This window comes from Pezoporus flaviventris, unplaced genomic scaffold, assembly GCF_033815535.1.
Source record: "Pezoporus flaviventris isolate CSIRO_AGI_PZ_B2104156 unplaced genomic scaffold, CSIRO_AGI_Pfla_v1 ptg000031l, whole genome shotgun sequence".
NCBI classification, from domain to species: domain Eukaryota; kingdom Metazoa; phylum Chordata; class Aves; order Psittaciformes; family Psittacidae; genus Pezoporus; species Pezoporus flaviventris.
The window spans coordinates 16,842,737-16,864,053 of NW_026892579.1; positions in this window are offsets into that span (position 1 = coordinate 16,842,737).

A 21,317-nucleotide genomic window follows, 5' to 3' on the forward strand; every position below is an offset into this window, starting at 1 on the left:
ATCTGCTCTGAATAAATCTGCTGCGTTAGCAAAAGCAGCGTAGCCAGGTTAGGCTCCTACCAGCTAGAAATGGATAAACGGCGTATGCAGCAAGCTAGTGTGGAAGACTCCTTTTCTCACATGTCCACTGAGGCTGGTGAGACTGCAGGCAGCTCCACGCTTCTTCACTTCCAAAGACACCTGGGGGCTGTCCCCGCAGTTCAGGTTCACTGGGTGTCCTGGTTCAAGTCCAGTCGGCAACTCAGCCACGCAGCCGCTCGCTCACTCCCCCTTCTTCCCCGCTGCTCCCAGAGGGATGGGGAGGAGAATCGAAAGAATGTAACTCCCACGGGTTGAGATAAGAACAGTCCAGTAGCTAAGGTATAACACAAATCACTGCTGCTGCCACCAATAATAATAATGATAAAGGAAATAACAAGAGAAGAGAATACAACCGCTCACCACCCACCAACCAATACCCAGCCCGATCCAAGCAGTGATCTCACCCTTCCAGGTAACTGCCCCCAGATTCTATAGCGAGCATGACGTGCTGTGGTATGGAATACCTCTTTGGCTAGTTCGGGTCAGGTGTCCTGTTTCTGCTTCCTCCCGGCTTCCCCTCCTCCCTGGCAGAGCATGAGACTCACAAAGCCCTTGGTCAGAGTAAACATTACTGAGCAACAACTAAAATCATCGGTGTTATCAGCGCTGTTGCCAGGCTGAAAGTCAGAAACACAGCACTGCACCAGCTACTAGGCAGGAGGAAAAATAACTGCTACTGCTGAACCCAGGACACTGGGACATCAGCATTCTCTGTCCTGATGGTCCAGGGGAGCCAGCCCTCCCTCAGGCAGCCCATAAGCCTCCCCACTGGCCAACCCCTTTTCTTGAGGTGGCCCTCCTGGGCTCCATCTGCACACAGTGCCAGGGTTCTGTGTGCAGCCACCCCAAGCACCTTCTTCATCTGAAGTTACCTCCATGTTATTCCATTTTCCCATTCCATCCCACTCATCTCTCACTAGAAGCAGCTTACAGGCCCAGGGAGATCTCAGCTGCCAGCACATTTCTGGCTGCATTTGTCACACTCCTGCAGTGCTGTGGGTTTGCAGGCCCCTTTTGAACAGCCCTGGAGGCCAGCGCTACTCCGGCTCTGAGGAAGGCAGTCAGAGAAGCACAGGGATCCTCTATGTGATAATTTCCCTATTTATCAAGCTCTCATAACCTTCCTTCCATAAATCTTTCCAGTTTCCTTTTCACACAGATGTGGCTCCCTGCCTCAGCCATAAAACTTCCATGGAAGGTAAAACTTTAAGTTTACTTGTATTCTGCAACTTGGAGCAAAGCAAAGATTTGATTACTAAATAGAGCCCCATAATCCATAACCATGTAATTGTATGTTATGCCAGTGATTTCTGTTAGCAACTGAACTCAGCAGTCAGATGGGGACTGCTGCTGCTGCTGGGAAAATGAAGGGGAAGGGGAAGAAGGGAAGAGAGTAGGATGGCACTGAAAATATGTGAGTCCTGGAAAAGCTGTAAAGGGGAGCTGCTGGAAAGAGAGGTTGAAGGCAGACTGATGAAGGAGGCTTTGTAGCAGTGCTGTGACACGAGTCCTGGAAGAGCATGCTGGACTGGGTGGCTGATGTCAAGGCACCCAGAGAGACCACAGCAGGGAAATTCAAGGACTGGAACATTGGTGTGGTAGTTTGCTCCCCTGAAAAAGTCTCACCTACAAGAGGAGGGAATCTGGGAAGCCAAAAACTGGGAAGTCACCCAAGTGTGTCATGTCCTTTTCGTGTGATGCACAACTCTAGCAGATACAGAAGAGTTTTAGATAATCAGCAGTGCGGGGGCACATGGTTAGGAGAAACCCTTTGCTGAGGAACTAGAGCTGAGGCAGAGAGAAGGTGAGACCCATCTGGTCCTGGGGCACCCACACAGGGCTGTGATGGGTTCATCTATACCAGGATGGAGGTGCTGTGGGAAGATGGAGAGGACAGGACCTAGCAGGAAAGGCAGGATTTGCCTGCAGTGCTGTGAGTCTTGACAGACATCTAGCTTTGCTACAGGGTTGAAGAAATTGTGTACCCCGTATGGTGATAAGCACACACAAGCAGCAGTGAAGGCACTGGAATATGTCTGATCTTCTTTTATACTGTATTATTCTATATGTCCCTTCCCATTAGACATGAGAGGATCCCATTTCCAGCTTAGGATGCATGACTGAGAACAAGGACAAAAAGTTAAGAGAATTGTGCAAAGCCTCATCCCTCTGTTTTTTATTACCCTTGTCATCTATCAAGAGACTGAGAGACTGACTGCTTCTCTTGCTTTTGCTTTTCTTCTTTTTCCTCCAGCATATCTGTAAATGTTATTTGCTTATTGTCACTAGCTCCTTTGGGCTGTCTACTTTAATTTTACACCATAAACTGTGACCAGCAGCGTTTTGTTGGTGCTGCTTTCTTTATTAATTTGTATCTTAATGCTCCAGCAGCAGTAAACAGTCTTCAGCCCTCCCATAATTTGTGCTCCATTTTGCATCAAAGTATCACAGGAATATTTATAGGATTCCAAGCCTAGCATGGTTGGGGAGGAACTGTGGGCATTGCTATGGCATACCACACTTCTGTTTCATATATTGATCACTTTTATATGAAGGAAAAAATTATGCAAGGGTATTATTACCTGCACTTCCGCATTTCTCTTTGCATCACTAAGCATCACCACATCACTGAGATGCACATTTTGCTAGCATTTGGAGTCGCCATAGTTCAGTATGTTATACACACGCAAAAATAATGTTTCACCCTGAAAGCACTTGAGAGAGACCCACATTTTTTTCTGAGCTTTGAGCAGTTCAGAAGCTGTTTCCTGAGTCAATATTACATACAGAATTTCTGCCATCAGAATTAATATTCTACTCATGTGAATGGCCTCACCAAGTTTCTCTAGAGTCAACATGTCAGTGGTTTATGTGCCAATGAATTGACTGCTTTTTATCTGTAAATACTATAATGGAATTAGAAGCTTGACTCTTTCTCTGTCTATTTAATACTCCCTTTCTGACAGTCATCATTCTCAGTTCTCTTAATTTGAACTATCACATTATCTCCAACCAGACTGTAAACCTGAATGTGATGGTCTGATTATTAAAAATTATTGAAATCATCTTCTCTTTCCACACTTGATCTTCTTTAAATACCCATGTCTTGCCACAAATAAAATTTGTAAGAACAATTCTTAGTCCAGTCTTTGTGTAATAAAACTAATAAAAGCAATAAAAAGTATTTTTTTCTGTCATGACAAACTTGTTTATGTGTGCAGAGTAGGCATATAACTATATTACAGGACATTTAATCATGTCTCTTACTGGGGACAATGCAGCAGCTACATCCTATGAAGGAAGCTCTCCAGACACATTTGGCTACAGGGATCCCCAGAAGGCACATGGTATTGCAGCAGTCTGGGTTTCTATTCTTTTCCACTAGCATGAATTGAAACTACTGCCTCTACAGTACAATATATTACATTAAAATGTAAGGCAGATATAACTGAGGGGAATAAGAGGAAGGAAGTCCAGAAATCTGTGATATTAACCAGGATGAATTAATTTGTTTTCAAATGTGTTTGATTCCTAAAGGCTTGAGTTACCATGTTTTAAAGCACCACTCATTTTCTTAGAGGTATTAGTCAGGGTACATGAGGTGCAAGATAAATAAGATTGGATAAATGTGTCTGTGGCTCAGATCAACATCCACTAAGCAAGAATCTGCCTGTCATTGTGTCTGCTTTGTATGCCACCACTGTTGATCCCTGAGTGCAAGGATTCATGGCATTATCACAGCTTCCTTCTCTAGACCTAAATGCTGGCTTCACCGCCATTTGTTTTTTTATTATTATATAGTAGGAAAATTGAATGACTCACGCTGCCCACACACACTGGCTCATGCATTTGTACACAGCTGTCATAGCCAAGGGTTGTCTAAATGACACACAGAGTGATGCTTTGAAAATTCACGGTAAAATGAGATCCCACTCCCATTTCGAAATTACTGTTCTTCCTACTTGCAAATGCATATGACACATCCACATTAAGAAACAAGCTTTTTTGCTATACCAGGGCTGATTGTTCAAGTGAGGACTTATTTCCCCAACACATCATCAATTTAAAGAGAAATATATCCCTCTTTATAGGATTTGTAGCTCTAGAAATATATAGTGAAAACATCATTAAAAGGCTATTAATAACTATTGTTTAATTCTTAGTGGTTTTAGAGCAATTTCTGTAAACCACTATTACATTTTCATTGAACTTGTTCAGTTTTTTTAATGGATTTTAAAGCTAGAAGGGAGTGCCAAATCATTTAATTTGACCTCCTGTATTGCTTTTAAAACAGCATCCGGGTCGTCCTGTCTTGAGCTCATTGCATTTGTTTGTTTGAGTTGCACACATCTTTCAGTTTCACCTCATTCATTCTAATGGATCCCTGGGTAGAACTGCCCTTCAAAAATATCATGGAAGTCACATTTGAATTGGAAAGAAAGGAATCCTACCTCATCGCTCCCAAAGACAAAAAAAAAAAAAGACAGAAATGAAAATTCCTATGAAGTACTGCAAAGCAAGGCAATATTGATTACCAAGATTCCTCTCAATAAGTAAACCTATAAATAATCACCTGTTGTCCCCTAAGCCTAAGCAGCTTGTCCCCTGGCCTGAACTAATTTAGATCACTAATTGTGAAACTTCCAGGTCTCAACACCTCTTGCGTGTTTGAGGTATCTACTTTGGTATAAAACAAATTGCATCCCAGATGAGCCTAGTTTTCTTCATTAATTAATGAAGGAAGGTGATTAGTTCAGCTACAGACAGCTGCATTTGGGCAGATGAGTCTCATTCACAATGACTTGGTATTCAGCTGTCAAAAGAAACAAAAATTAGAAGACTGTAATGTAGTATTTCCCTGCTTCACATACAGCTATAGGATCTTCAATATAGGGAGAATGAGATCCTATAAGATCTCATCAGGGGTAAGCTGAAAATGTAACCTGTTAAAGGGTTTGACAGGTATTGCTGTCCTGCCTAGAAAAGAAAGTCATCATGAGGAATAGGCTAAAATAGCTGCTTATTTCAGGGTTAGAAGCACCAAACAAGTATCAATGGGACTACTGCTTGTCCGTTAATAGACTTCTTAAAAACTGAGCTCTGCAAGAAATAATTGTCTCTCAAGGCCTTGTCAGTATCTAGGTGTAGCCATGAAATGGTGGAGTCAGACTACATGAACTGAAATGACAATAATCCATCCACAACACACGGCACTGCATAGCCTTTTTTATCCCTACTCTGTTCAAATCACAGCTGCACGAGTGATAGCTGAATGCACTGACTGCATCCCCAAACCAGTAACAAGCCATGCCATAAAGTATAAACATGTATATATATATATATACACTTTATATATATACCATATACTGTATGGTATATGCATATATATATACCATAAAGTATAAAAGATGCCATGGGTGGCCACACCTTTGCTATTGTGGAAGAAGCTGGGGAGATGGGGAGGATGAATATACCAGCATCACCACATGAGCCAAAAGTAGCTTGTCTTTGAAAAATGACTGGACAACCTGGAACTTGAGAGACACAAAGGTTATGTTGGAGGATGTGCTGCATGCTTCAGAAAGTTTGCAGTCACTGTGCAATACCCTTTCTTTGACAGTGCATGCCCACAGTATTTAGTTTAGGTTTGGATTTCTCATTCAGACCAAGCTCCCAAGGAGCTGTATCCATGATAGTGCTTTCTTTTATCTCTGGCTGGTTAAAAGACTCCATCCTAAGCAAGTCCATCTTAGTTATTTATGCCATTATTAACTCCCATCTGGATTGTAACAGTGTGTTTTATTTGAACATGAAGCAATCAGACCTTCAGAGACACTTACTAACTGATTACAGTGAACAAATTACATTACTTTCTCCACTGACTCCGCAAAATATTGAATTAAGCTCAAGATCGCAGTGTTTCTAAGGTCCAGGACTCCCTGGACCTCAGAAAGTTCTGTTGAAATGAAGCCTTACAGGGTGAGAAGAAAAGTTATTTGCCTGAGAAAGAACTGCCTTGTGGTCTAGTCTGCAGCCCCTGAATCCCACAGAGCACCCCACTGCTTCCACCAAGGGGTCTATGTGAAAAATTAAACATTCTACAAAAGCTAAAGCTCATGAGCACTGACCCCGCCTCCCCAGGGATGAAACAAAAGAACAAAGCCCAAGCAATAAATGTTACTTGTGGCAATAAATACTTTAAGATTTTGATGGCAAGAAAACTGCTGCTACAGTGAACACATTCTAGACTGCCATCTCTGATAAAAATTGTCATGTTCAGATGGATTAATAATAATGGAAAATATAATATTTTTTCTGCATTTGCTACATATTATTTAGCTATTCTTTTCCTGACTTTTATTGCAGTTCTAGCTATGTGACTGACCAGAGAAAGTATATGCAAAGTAATCCCTTCTTCCCTTAACGAAACAAAAAGGCAATATATACCATGACTAACTTGCTTCTATCAGAAGTTATAATTCTTCAGGCAGACACATGAAGGGCAGATTTTGCCCAGTTTACCTCTGCTCAGGAAGGACACGCTTCTCCCCGTTCTCTGCCAGACCACTCCTGAGGTTTATTACTAACTGAAAGATTATATCTGTAATAATGTTATTTTTCTACAAGGTAGTGCCCACCAGGAATAACAGATTAAATAGTGTTCTATCTTAGACAATTGTTAATGCACACCACATGAATTCTCTCCCGCCAGCTTCAATGATTCTTCCTGAGAGTTTACAGAAGCCTGTTTCACAAAAGCGCTTACTTGCTTTGCAAGCATTTGCACATAGGAAACTGGGGAGGGATGGAGTTAAACGGGGGGGGGGGGGGGGGGGATAAGGGAAAGAGGAGAGAAAAAATTAATTTGCAACACACAGAAGGATGAATAAGGATGTACAAATTTTACTGCCTGTAAGGGACTGTTTCTAGTTGTGAATAATGACTTCTGTGAGATGTCAGGGATTTGCAGGATCCTCTCCCCCAAAACAGATTCCATGGTTTTAAGCACCTTTAGGAGAATGTTAGCTTTGAAGGCTGAATTTCCAATTGGTGTACAATGAGGGTCAAGGCAGAGAGGACCTCTGATGGGGAGAACTGTGAGAGGGGACCTGACACCCTTCATATGGCGGCAGCTATTAACAGCGCTTCCCAAAGAGAAATGGCAGGAGAAGAGCAAGCACTGCTCCTGAAACCAAACGCATCAATGTCAGTGTTGTCCTTGCTAGCTCAGATCCACAGCTTTCAGATGGCATATTTATTATTAATTATTATTAAATATATTTATTTAAATGTGCTTTGCATAGATAGACACACTGTCAGTCACCAAGGACTTAATATCTAAATTAGTTAGGACAAACAAACACAAGATGAAACAACACTGCAGCAATGAGCATGTGAGGGGATTACTAATGAAAGGAGAAAGAAGTAATGGTTTGAAGTGGTGGGTTATTTAAGTGACGCCTTGAAGAAGAATCCATGGATTATGATCCATGATCAATATGATCATTACGATAGTCTAGGCCAACCACTTTATACGATGCATGAAGCAGGCTGTAATGTCAAAATGGACATTCACTGAAATATTTCAACCTAGGTCTTGAACCAACCTCACAGGTAGGATTCAATTCCACATCTTAACACCTACTTCCCTGGTTTTTTTTCTTCCAGTTAAATGGAAAAAAACATCAGAAAATGAGGACAAAGAAGTTTTCCTGATACAAGAGAAGAAGGGGTGCAGATAGTGAAGCACAGAAAGGAGAAAGGGAACAAACAGAGCAAGAAGATGACCCAAATGGGCCATTCAGAGGGAACTGGAGTATGCATATACTCAGCTAAAAAACATGGAAGGTGTTCCTAGGGTATACAGCCTTACAGGATTTTAGTGAGCTTACTATTTAAAAAGCTGGAGGTAGAAAGCCAGTTGCAGAATTAATAATATATGTTTAGAGTAGCTGAAAAGGATAATAACTGTATCAGCAAAGCACCACTAGATAAAGAGAGGAGGAATGAGTAGGGCATCAAGGCCAAATGAGAGCTAAAATGTCTTTGGCTCTTTAATAAAGAAAGGCTTTTATCTGAGGTCTTTTTCATTTCCAGATAGAACAGACCAGCAATTTATATCATTTATTAGATAAACCAGAATCCATTCTTCTGTGGGTGACTAGAATATATGTCTGAATTCTTTCAAAAAATGATAAAAGCAGTGGAAGAGGAAAATACATGGACTCATAAACTTTGAGGATCAGCTACTTCACCCCAGAGCACCATGTAGACATACCAGGCAAAAACAACTGAGAAAGAAATTACAGGAGAATAAGAGACTTTAAAAAGGTCATTTTTTGGATCTGTTACCTCTTAAGTGCATTCTTAAAAGGTTTCTTATAATCTTGATCCTGCTGTCCCCTTTAGTGACAATCTCAAATTGGTGACCCTTAATTTTCTTTCTGTAATACCAAAGCTGTGCTTTAGTAGAGATTCCTTAAAGCCCAAAATGGCTCATAAAACACTGGGGTTTCTGTTTGTTTTACATCAGAGTTTGCAGATGTTTCAGAGTGAATGTAAGCTAGGTCTGGCCTGTGTAGAGGTGAGTCCGGTGTAACAGTTTTCTCAGGCTTCAGAGAAGGAGCATTTAGGAACAGAAACCAAAGCTGGCAGCCACAGGGCAAATATTTATAGTGTCTGCTACTCTTTGTGTGATATTCTTCTACTTTCACAAGTACGATTTTTAAAATTGTGTTGTATGGCTTCAATTCAATTTCTGAAGTGCATTTTTATAACAAAGAAATCCTGTTACTGCGATTCAGTGCCATGGGAAACAAGATTCTCAGTTTACAGGGCATAAGCACACCTCCCTTCCTAGCTACGTAGCTCACTTTTCCCCTGCAAAGATGACTTGTGGCACCAATAGCAAATTCTGACATGAAAAAATGATGTCAGAGAAGCACTTAATCTCTTTTCACCTGTTTTTTATGAACTCTAAATCCTGGAAACAAGAACCATACCCATGTTACTAAATATCCCAGCAATCCTATCTAAGTACTACCAGCAAAGCACTTCAACAAGATTCCTTCTAGCCTGTTTCTCCCATCCTGCAGTCTTAAAAGCCCACCTAGGACACATACAATGCTTATTCTTCTTTATCAGCTCTCATTCAAATACATCTGAGACATTGTTCCCAGGTCCAGTACACCTTCACAGGGCATTGGATATATTTTTCTCTCATTTAGAATTAATGTTCTTAATTAGCTCCATCAAGAAAAAGTTGAAATCTAAAAGAACCCACTGAAAGTGTTATTTTAAGCATGCACATTTGTAGGAAAGTCACAGGATTCAGGGGACGTCTTTGTAATGGGGGAAAATAATACAAAGAAAGAAGCCTTTATCAACAATAATAGGTGGAGATTGGCCAAAAGCAGAGCCAAAAGCTGAAAATCCTATTAGGTCATTTTCCAGGTAGGGTGTACAGACATCTAATAGACTATAGCTTTATGCTTTGAGAAGATATAATCATAGAGAAATTACTTGTTAGGCATCTGATGCCTAGAGAAAAGGTTCCTATTTGTGGAGCGTACAGAATGCCTGAGTAGAAGTGTCTTGTGTAGCTCTCTTGTGTAGCTCCTCCTGTCCTATGCCTCTAGCAGAATAATATGACCATAATATTGACAGCAGACCCCACTGATATATTTTGCCAGGGAACTAGTGGCCTTTCAGCTCTTCTTTTAGCCCCTCTCTGCTCTTCCCGTGCCTCCCACATCCTGACATCCATGTTGGGAAGTCACGTATTCCTCAAAAGAGGAGTTTCTTCTAACCTGTTTTCACCACAGCAGGACCAGCTCTCGCCTCTGACCTAGCGACCTGGAAGAGCAGGCTGTGGGCATCAGAAAACAAGGCTTGCTAGAACTGCTTGTGGATTCAAGGCATTCAATCTGCCTCAGTAAAAGAGGTACAAGCATGACTCAGTAGGTCCTAATGGCTGCATTGGTAACAGTCGATAAAATGGACCAGAGCCTGTCCTCTAGTCTTGAGACCAATAATCACTGCACAGCACATACCAGTATAGATTAACTCTCTTCCCTGTAAAGCACAAGCTAGAGTCAAACCCTGATAAACCCTGTCTGGGGGAGAATTCGGTGTCCTGTGCCAAAGCCCTATCAAGGACCATGCTGACCATTTAACAGTGTATAGATCCCCAGACTAGTGCTCAGACCTCTACCCTTATTACATCTTCTAATATCAGCTATGAACTACAGTAGTGTATTAGTATAGCCACGACCACAGAAATAATGCATGTTCTCAAATGCAATGGTGGGTGCACGAACAGATGGAGCTGTTCATGATAGATATTACAGACCTCCACAAGCAACTGGAAGAACCCCATGTACTGCTGCACATAAGCAATTAATTATGTTTTGTTTCTGTGCTTGATAGTGGTTAGATCTGTTTTCAAGGGGGAACTGCATTCTCCTGAATATTTAATGGTTTTAATTTATTTTAATTTCTGTAATTAATTGCAGGTCCTCTTTACTTACATGTAACTAAAGGGTGGGGGGAAAAGAGACGAATTTCTGAATAAACTTACAAGAGCTATTGTTTTAGTTCGAAAAACAAGGGAGTCTCAAATAGACTGATTACATTTTTTTTTTAAATGCAGTAAAAGATGAAAAAGCCCAAACAGCAAAAATGGAGTTTTTCTGACAATCTCAACTTGCAATAAAATCTATTTTTAATGAGACAAAAAGTGAAGAAAGCACACCAAAAAAGTCTTAAGACCCTTCTACAAAGAAATTTGATTCTAACAACAAAACTGTCGTATTCACAGACAAAGATCTGTCCTTAAAATATCTGCAGAAGGGTTACAGAAATAAATCAACTACAGCCAAAACAAGAGTTCTATAGTCAGTACCACAGTACCACCTTGTGGGGAAATAAAAATGGCCTCAGCACTGAATTGCACTGCACAATTTCAGGAAATACCCATCAGATAACATAAAATTCTAAGATAAATGAAACAGACTCGGTCACCAGCAACATTATGTGATGCATGATTTCTCCCAGTGTCAACTGAGTTTTTTGAAGAATCCACATTCCAGCCAAAATCCCCCATAAGTCTAATGTAAAGACTTTCTGGAAGAAAAATGTCTTATTTTACATTTGTTTGCATTCCTTTCTCGACTTCCACTTGCTGCAAAATTTATTTCTCTAGTTACACTGAATCAAGAGAACAATTGCATCAGGCATGTCAAATTCCACCCCCACAAAATGCTTCATAAAGTTAAAGGCTATGACAAAACCAAACTAATGCCAGGATCTCTGAGATGACTTTTTTTATTGCTTTTCTGTAACTGATGTAGAGATTAGAGACAGTAATATTCCTGAGTATATCTGAAGAAATAAGGTTATCAAATCCTCAGATGCCCAAAGGGAACTATCACCTGCTTTTCTCCATTTCTTTCACATAGTCGAAGAAATTTGTATGATTAAGTAATTGCTGGCTGTCAGAAGAAACAGTTGCCTAGTCATCATATTTGAAGAGCTCTATTAAATGTCATTTTCACACTTTCAAATATAACTTCTTACAGGCATCTCTGAATTTAATGCCACCAATAAAACAACCAGTTCTTTCTTTCCTGAGCGCTTTGAGCATTCACCAAACAAACAGGCAGACTTCGCTTTGCATTTTACCAATGAGCAGCACTCTTAACATAGCTCTTCCTCACATTTTGTTTTGGGGTATTCTTTGCTGGAGACCAACAGTCAGGTCAAATTGGGATAAACTGTGCCAAAGTATATATAATAGTCTTTAATACAAAGTTGGAGGGAGAAGGCAAGGAGGGGAAGGAGAATTGGTGGCGGGGAGGGGGAGAGAGAGAGAATTTTTGTTTGGTTAGTTGCTTTAGGGTTTTTTTCCCCCAATATAAAAATAAAGTTAAACCTTTTTGCATTCACACTATGGAAAATCTTCCATTAATGGAAACAGTGCAGGATCAAACCCAGAAGAAACAAAATTGTTTACTCTTCACACAAAACTAGGCTGTGAATTTAGACATTCAGAGTTCTGGAGTGATCCATCTGCAGTTATATTTTGCTGAGAGAAGACTGACACTGACTTTAACTGGTTTAGGGTCAGATGCCAATGGTGGGGTTCCTCTCACCTCACTTTAACCAGAAACTTTACAATCAGTCTAGTTACTAATACTTACCTATCTAGTGTCATCTCAAGATTCCTGGACCTTCGGCTCATGACCTATGTCTTATTTACCAGCCCCATGCAGAGGTCTCTGTAATCTCTGGGGACCTCCAAAGTCACTAGGTAGCTACGGATGGGAAGCTGAATCAAGCCCTAGGTGTCTAACCGAAGTCTGTCATATAGACTCCATCTACAGTCAACAAAGAGACATCTCCAAATAGCAATTCGTCACATCCTATCATATATGTACAACAGACTATAGACTTTCTCCCTATTTTTGCATCCTCATAATACACTTCAGGTTGCACATTGTACATATGATTTGGAAAATGTGATTTAAACTATAATGTACACATGATGCCACAAGCCTCAGCAGAAGGATACCAAAAAGCCAGCTCAAGTCCTATCATTAGTGGTGGCCTTAATCATCATCAGCAGCAGCAAATGTGGTCTTATTGCTAGGTAGTGTTCATATGCAGGAAGCAATGCCTCTGCACCCAGCTGCTCTTCTAGGATACCATGCTGTACAGACCCGCCTTCCCTGCTCTCTTCCCAACACAGGCAAGGCAACATCTCTCTTCTCCAAACACACATTTCAGTTGGCAGAAAGACTTCAAAACCGATGCCTCCCTCTCACCAAGTTCTCCACCTCCATAAACCAATAACCTGAAGTCATAGCCTCCTTCACATTTCCCAAGTTCAATCTCCACAGCCCTAGTCTTCATCAGGGTGGATCTGTCACACACCCCAAGTAGATATCATTCTACAAGAGCCATGGCTACTGCCATCACCTGGCACATTTACCTTGGAGTGCCTGCTGTGGCACTAGAGAATGTGATAGACATCTATGTATTTAATCTTTTTACAAAAATTTCTATTCCTTCCTCTTCACAAGTAGGGGTCAACAGACACAGATTTAGATTCCCAAGAGGGCACAGGCCTCCAAGTCTCATCAAGGTAAATGAATTACACAGTTAAATGCCTTTGAGAATTTGATCTACCTGGCTCCAGCAGAAAGTGATATGGGCAGTGGTATCAGTTTGTATTTCGATGCAGACTCTTCCTGGATGCAAGAGAACAGCTGCAAAGCACCACGTAGCCAAGCAGTGGTGAAGGGGATTCACAGCTGCACCTCTAATTCTCCTTCTTCACATGACACGAGTCAGTACAAGCTTCTCAAATTGACAAATTAGCCACTGATCTGAAACTTTAGCATGCTGTGTTATTTTCAGGTTTTCTAATTGCTCAGCTTTAATGTTCTGGTATAGGGTTTTTTGCAAGAAAATCAAACCAAATTCTGTGCTGGAATGACCAACAGTAGATGAAGAAAAGTATCACTATTACAAGCTCTTATCTAGTAGTTCAGTCACTGTGCAATAGACCACCATTCAAATTATTTCTCTGCCTGAGGGGACTCAAACATTCATCAGACATTCATCTCCCAAAGAGGTCATTAAATACCATTTTTAGTGCATAATGAATGGAGTGTTCTTCATCCTCTTTTGTTCCGCTTTGTGTAAAAAAAAAAAAAAAAAAAAAAGTGAAAAATCGATTGAGTCAGGGAGTAACAACACATTCTCTGGGATCCTTCCCTTGCTTCAATAAACGGCAGATCATATGGGGTGGAAAAGCAAAAGGGGAATGACTGAGAGCACCTCCCATGTAAAATACTCAGTGTTTTGGAGCTGGATTCTCCACTAGCAGGCAGCATCTGCAGGCTAAAATTCTCATGATTTTTAAGGAAATTGAGCCTTGTTGCAAGGCATAAATTTATGAACTACCAGGTATGAAAGAGAATAATAATTTTACATTCAGCAGCTTGACCTTCACTGAGAAGAAAAATCTCTCAAGTGCCATTAACATTTAACCTACTGCTCTGATATCAGGAGATAGATATATTTATGCTCACTGAAGAATTATATGTTTAGATACTAGAACTTGTTGAAGTTATACCAAAACTTAGGTCTTAGCAAGTTAATTGGCTGAACACTTCTATTACATTGATCTGGCTGTTGAAATAATGGCTACAGAAATGGCCTGAAGAATGACTGGCTTTATGAAACACTCAGTTACTGACAGTGGACAAGTACCACCTGACTGGAAGTTTCTAAGGAGGGATGGGAAAAATTCTGCTGCTTTGTCACTTCCAGTTTTACTGTGACTTTTGCTCCTATCCGATCTCATTTAACTGGGAGCACCATATGCCTTGTGCCCGCAGTAAATCAGAAGACAATGATGTCTGCTTTTCATTACCAAACAAGAGATACAAGGGCATAAACACCTTACTTTCTTCTTCTATGATCATATTTGATTTATTTTCCACTGGTGAGAACATGTTATCTTGATTACAGATGATTTGGACTTACCATTTTTTAGGATACCTTCCAGAAACATATACCATCCTAACGACATACAGGAAAGCACAGTAACTAGTACCTCTTTAAAAAGAGCCAGATCTTGGTGATTTTTATTGCACATTTCAAAGCACTGACTTTTAGCATATTTCCTATATAACATGTGAATCAGATATCAATAAGAAATACAACTACTTGGTGGCATCTTTGTGTCCTTCGTACACATACATAGACTGTATGTTTGTCAAAAACACACTCACAACTGATGAGCCCAGCCAGGCTGCAGCTGGTGGTCTGTGTTCTGCACTGGCACTACTGAGAACCACACAAGAATCAGGCTGCTTTCTGCAGAGATGTTTCTAGCCCGCTAGCACATTTCCTAGAAAGACAGAACAGCCAACGCTGGAAGGGACCTCAAAAGATCATGTGGTCCAACCCTGTGTGGGAAAGGGAGGCTAGATGAGATTATCTAGCACCCTGTCCAGCTGTGTCTTGAAAACATTCAGAAATGGGGATTTCACAAAGCCCCTGTAGAGGTTGTTCCAGTGAGTGACTGTTCTCACTGTAAAAAATCTACTGAATCAAAATGAAACCTCTTCCAGCACTTGTACCCATTGCCCCTTTTCTTCTCTTCATGAAGAGAGACTCCATTCTCTTTGAGACCACCCTTTAAGTACTCGAATAGTGTCATACGATCCTCTCCTGAGCATTCTCTTCCCCAGGGAGAAAAGAGCTAACTGCTTCAGACCTTCCTCACAGGGCATGTTATCCACTTGACTTACAGCTCTACAAGTTTCTCATTTCTGTCAGCTCTAGCTGGTATGAACCAGAAACTAAGCACACAGAGCATCTATTTCTGTTTCTCATTTGAACAGAATAATAGATCTTCCAAAATGTAAAAAATTTTAAGACAAGCTCTTCATCCACAGAAGCCTTAGTGTACATGCATTCAGGCTACATTAGTCTTTATCATCATTACAAGACGGAAGTCATGAACAGCTTTCCCCTCTGCTTCAAAGCCATTGCTTCCAGTGCTTTGTATACTCCGCCCTTTTGGGTATCTTGCATAAAACATACAAGGCTGTCATCCCCCTTTTCTAATACTGCTTAAAAGTAATACCTGTCCTCACTCTGACTCATTGTTGTGGTTTAAGCCCAGCTGGCAACTCAGAACCACGCAGCCACTCACTGCCCCCCCCCCCCCCCCCCCCCCAGATAAGAACAGTCCAGTAACTAAGGTATAACACAAACCACTGCTGCTACCACCAATAATAATAATGATAAAGGAAATAACAAGGGAAGAGAATACAACTGCTCACCACCTGCTAACCAATACTCAGCCCAACTGAGCAGTGATCTAGCCCTTCCAGGTAACTGCCCTCAGTTTATATAGTGGGCATGACATGCTGTGGTATGGAATACCTCTTTGGTTACTTTGGGTCAGGTGTCCTGTCTCTGCTTCCTCCCGGCTTCCCCTCCTCCCTGGCAGAGCATGAGGCTCAGAAAGCCCTTGGTCAGAGTAAACATTACTGAGCAACAACTAAAATCATTGGTGTTATCAGCGCTGTTGCCAGGCTGAAAGTCAGAAACACAGCACTGCACCAGCTACTAGGAAGGAGAAAAATGACTGCTACTGCTGAACCCAAGACACTCATGAGTGTGAAGCTTTAAAAGATAAAAAGTACTGATATCCCTTCTCCAAGAAATAAAAAAGTAAAAATCCTCCCTCCAAATTTCACCTCCTACTTCAGAAAAAGGCCTTATTCACGTACTTCGATCAGTATAATTTTTAATTCATCTTGAGAACCTACCAGTTCATTTCATTGTATACCCAGCTAAAGAAAGACCGTAAGAATTCATTGTATTACTTACACTTTTAATGTACTTGTTTGGCCAACATACAATTGGAAGAGACCTCCTTAGGCAACAATTACAGTGCTCAGCTCTCGCAGACAGTTACGACAGATAAATGATTTCACTGATCAGGCACCATCCAGTGAAACAACTTTTGCCCTGATGGCAAGAGACATTTTTCAGGTTTCCAATCAGCATGCCTCAACAGGATTCTTGTGCCAAAAGAAGTTTCCTTTTGCTTGAACATCACTTTTCCATCAGTACTGTTCACTCAGTATCTTTAACTTCTCAATCTCTTTAAAAAGAGGCAACATATATCCTCTCTTTGTTTTGCAGGATTAAGCATGCCAAGGTGTTTAATTTTCCCTTCTGTGGTAAGCCCTGTCTTATCCTGACCATCTTTCTCACTTTTCTGTGCAACTAGTGAGGTCTCAACTCATTTTTCTTGGGAAAAAAATAACCACTGCTGTAGAGTCTTTCAAATGAGGTCTGCATAACCTTGTATTGCTTCACTGGATACATCATTCAGGGTATATAACCTTGCACTTTTTTCAGGTGCATTATCTACAAGACTCATAGTCCTCCTAAAACCAGTCAAAACATGCAAGTTGTATTCTTATTCATCTCTTCCCAAGAAGTCTGTTATAGGATAGCAAGATCTTATGAGTTCTCAAATGAATTCATGAACTTGCACTCTAATATTTTAAATACTAGCCATTTTATTTCTCTTGTCCTCGGAGTCATCTAATTTCTCCCATTTGATATTCTTATCCTCCTTTCTATTAATTATGCTGTCTAAACTCGTGTCACCAAAAATCACTGTCACTTTCGTAATTCTCTTATCAACATCGTTAATGAAATTATTAAGATTAGCAAGGTTGCTCTCAAAATTCAATCTTGACAGGAATCTATTAGTACCTTTATTTCAATACTTCCCTTTTGATGGTCCCTATAGTCTCCTGACTACTCCCCTACTCTCTTTACCCACTTTCAGTTCTTTTAATGATTCTTATCATGTCCAGCTTAATTAATAATTTCCCACAGGGCAATATATCAAATACAATCAAGATAGTTATATCCATTCCCTTTGCCTAAAAATATCACAGAATTTATCAAAAATGATCTTTTGTTAATCTGAGATAATCTACTTTTGATTAAAAAGATGTGCCATTTCATTCCATTTACCTCCATGCCATTCATTACTTTGTCCTAGGCATTTCATTTTAGAGACTACTGAGAGCAGACCAACACATACTTAAGATGCTTGGATCAGTTTTTGCACCTTTCTAAGACACATTTGCTACTTTATAGTTACCTGGTAACATTTCTGCCTTTCTCTAACACATCTTGTAACAGAAACTTCATTTACCATGTCTCAGATCTCCCAGTTGAAAATTAGCCACTCTACTGCCATCTGTCTCCTTTTCTCTGTGCTAAATTTTTTAGTATCTTTTCCCACTAGTCACCTAGTCAGCCAACCCCAGCTGCTGATAGCTGCAATAGAGGAAACACATTAGTTTGGTTTCAGGACTGCATCTAGATCATCTCTCACGTTTACTTTGTCCTTACTGCACAGTGGCTGCCTTCTCCTCTTTCCTAGCAATCTTGGTGGTTCAGGCTGCTGGAAAACTCTACCTCCTCATCTGCAGCATGTTATATCTCTCAAAGTAAGGTTCAGAAATAATTGCAACCATTTGAGTTCCTGTAACACTCATACAAGAGAATTATTTTTTCCTTTTAGCAAACTGAGTACAGTTCCTTGTATAAGGCTGTGTGTGCTATTTATCAAAGCAGCTCATATATTTATTTTGCAAGGATGTTTTTTAACATGGGCATTTTATTACAAATGATAAGGCACACCTAATTGAAAGAATTCATAGGCTTTTAGAAGACTTTACATAGCATGGAGAAGCTTTCCCAGAAAGGCAAGAAATAAATAAGAAAACATGAAGCATGCTGGGGCTGCTATCTCAGTGTATTTGGCATAAGGCACCCTTGTGCTGCTTTGCAAGAGTATGCAGACCACTAATGGAAGACAGAACTGGTGAAATCATTTGAGATTCATAGTGAAATCTGAAACACAAAATGTTGCAACTTGCTCTTGGGAAATTGTAACACAAGACCCAAAGGAGCTACATGAGAAGAGTGGATTAGACAACAACTGTGCCACGCTGAACAGCAATCTTTCAATATCACCATGGTGATTTGTCCTCATGAGATACTTTCATTGTATCTGCACTGGAACAAGAAGTGGGCTTCTCTGTGGTCAATCCTGGCTGGGACCTGAATTTGTACAGCACGTGTTTTATGGTGTGCTCCATACTACTGGTTAGCAGAGACCTGCATTGGCCTCACACTCACAAGGCAGGGCACAAGACAGTTCACCCACCAGTTCTTGTCATTCAATCACCCAGACAAATTCCTCTCATTTTAATTTCTGCAGGTTTCCTATGAACACTGTGCATTCAGACACTTTCCAACACAAAGGTGAGATGTGGCTGATGGCTCGCCATCAGTTCTACTGTTGGTGTCAAGGACTTCAATCACACAGGGTTCCCATGAACTGAAATGACATAACCTCATATTTATAAGACAATATTTAACAAGAAAAAAATAGTCTTGTCAGAAACCTGAACTGTTCCTACGCTGAGAACTGGAAGGGAACCTTTCTTGTAAGTATGCCAGTTGCTGAGACCATCCAACATCTTCTACCACTGTTTTCTAGTATTAGTCTTCCATTGCTTCAAGTGAGATATTTAAACCAAGAGAAAAAAAAAAAAAAAATTGCATATACTGAAAATACAACACAACCTGAATTTTTTTTTTTCTAAATTAAGTTAGAGAAAAATAATGCTGGTTTGCTCTTCTAAAAAACTTCTACAACTGTTACACAGAATGATTTCAAGGGAGCTGGATAGAGAGTAGCCAGGATAATGTATCTGTACCTTTGTCAGTACTAGTGAAAATGTACCCAAATTCTAAGCTGTTACATTCTGTATATGTTGGATAAATTTTAGCAAAGATATACTGATGCTAGGGCTTAGCCTCAGGTTTTTCAATCTCGCCATGTAGACTTACTTTATATTTTGCATAACACCTATGGCCTCATCTTCTGAAAAAATATAGCCCGTAAACCTGCCCTATGACAGGAGCTACAAACAACTCCCCAGCAGTTATCTCAGGTTTCAGCATTTGCATGTGCTCTGACCATGGCATCCTGAGACTTCCAATAGTCTGTAAGTAGTCACCTTCCTGGCAGTGTAACCTCTTTCCACTAAGAGACAGGTGACCGAAATCCAGAACATGGGCTTCCCAGGGTTTTCTCCTAAACACAAAAGCAGCTTTCCTCCAAACTGAACACAGTCTGTGGCAGAAGCAGCTTTTCCTTCACCCTTCAAATGTGTTTAATAGATGTTTAAAAAATTCTATATTGGAGATGTATAAGTTATACCCAGTCTGTGTCAGTCAAAAAAAACCCAAAAAGAATTAATATCAAAATTTCCACATCCTTAAAATCCCACCTCATCTTCATAAAGGTGACATTTTGATAGTGATGACTCTGCCTTCACAAAGAGAGCTCATTTTTTTGAGATACATATTTCTATATTAATTTCTGAAAGGAAATGAACCTTACAAGCAACTATAATTGGAATGCTCTCCTCTGCGCTCTTAATTCTCATGAACAAAAAAAGATAAAGGCAACAGAAAAATCTCACTACTAAAATATAAAATAATACAACTGTCACTTGTCTGATGTATATTCCCAGGAAAGGTCTTTGCAACATAATAAAAAGCTAAATACTCAAGTTACTTTTACTAGAGATCACCAACTGCCACCTAAACTACCACCACCCACCCGACCACCTTCCTAAAAAGCACTGATGCAGTTCACCTTTCCCAATATGTAATGTGTCAAAAAAAGGAAAAAGAAAAGAAGTTTTAAGTTCAGAATTCTGCCTGAAACCATGCTCAAGATTGCAACTAGGTATCAAGACCAGCAGTGATAGAATTTCACGTCCTCTTTTTGTTTTCATTCACTCCTCTTCCTCGGCTTCAGTTGACTTTATGTGTTGGCTTCCTTGAATATTAAAAGTGCTTCAAAAACTGAAGCAATTCATAAAGCTCTATAAATTTACCTGAGAAAAGTGTGATTTTGGTCTGATACACAGTTTCTCCATACCTCAGAAATCCATACTCTTAATCTTTCAAAAATCAGTACATTGCACACTCAGCAGCTGAGACAATAGCACCTGCTTACAGAGAAGAGATATGCTTTCCTTTAAGAATTCATCAGGCCCAGGTACAAACACAGCACTTTGTGACTCTATGTCACAGAATGAGCAAGATGTGAACTAATGGTGGCTTTCATGAAAGTAAAACTCAACACACCTCTGGGTATAAGCAGGTGCTTCCAGAGACTCGAGAGCACCAGGGTCAGTATGAACATCCAAACTTATACAGAGCCTCTGGGAAACTAGGGGCTCTGAATAATCCCATTGCTGGATGAAGCAGGTATTAGCAGATTTCATGATACCTGGAACCTTCCCAAGCCTAACAGAAGCCTCTAGAGATATTTCCAGACCATGTATCAGGAAATCAAAAAGCAACAGGAACTCAACACATTCAGGACACAAGTCTGTTCCCCACGCGCACAGATAGTTTGGGCAATGTAATTACACCAACCCAACCTGTTCTGGAGACTAGTTTCGTCTTGCATGCAACAGAGTCAACTGATACATGTACCACTACTGCTTGCCTGGGATTTCCAGATTGCCAGCCATCTGGAAATCCTGGTCAAATCACTGAAGCTGACAGAAAAAGGCAAGAGGGGAGCAAACACC